The 690-nt window shown below is 29.1% G+C and overlaps 1 protein-coding gene across 1 annotated transcript in view; it reads right to left on the reverse strand.

Moving 5' to 3' along the window:
• LOC113805602 (SET domain-containing protein SmydA-8) overlaps positions 1-690 on the reverse strand; it is a 21,117-nt gene extending 20,427 nt beyond the window's left edge. Inside the window, exon 1 of the mRNA XM_070118939.1 lies at positions 668-690. The gene's annotated coding sequence lies outside the window, so the exon portion shown is untranslated. The remainder of the gene's footprint in view (positions 1-667) is intronic.

Below are 690 nucleotides of genomic sequence, written 5' to 3' on the forward strand. Positions count from 1 at the left end.
AGAGCTGAAATTTTATCTATTACTTGGTTTTATTCATCATTGCAACCCAAAGGAAAAATGACAGTACGTTGATTAAGGTGTATGATATATAACAAATAAATAATGGTGGTGTTTATGATAACGACGGCGATGATAGTGAATATGATGATGGTGATAACAAATGCTCTTAATGCTGTTAAGGATAATATTGATTCTAGTAATAATCATTATGATTATAATTGTGATAATGATAATGATAACAATTATGATAATAATAATGACAACAAGAACAATAATAATGATAATATTGATAATGATAATAAAAGGTAATAATTACAAAAACTATAATCATAATAAATATATTTTAAAACAGATAATCATAGTACTAATGATGGTCATAGTAATAATGATAATAATAAAAAATAATAGCCATAATGGTAATGGAAATATCAACATAATTATTTCACTTCTAACTATTCTATCACTAGCACCGTCATCAGCAGCGCTGCACACCACAACTTTTAAAAATCATTTCTCTACACCTAGGATGCCAAACTCAACACCCTTCGCGGACCAACTTCCCTTTAGGCACCATCTTGCGGCCCAACAAAGGTTCATACTTGGTTTCATAGAATTACGTTGCTTAGACTGATCATTTGTACTTGTACCTTAAGTTTATATTACTTACCAGATTTTAAATATCGATGCTAA

This window comes from Penaeus vannamei, chromosome 43, assembly GCF_042767895.1.
Source record: "Penaeus vannamei isolate JL-2024 chromosome 43, ASM4276789v1, whole genome shotgun sequence".
Taxonomy (NCBI): Eukaryota; Metazoa; Arthropoda; class Malacostraca; order Decapoda; family Penaeidae; genus Penaeus; species Penaeus vannamei.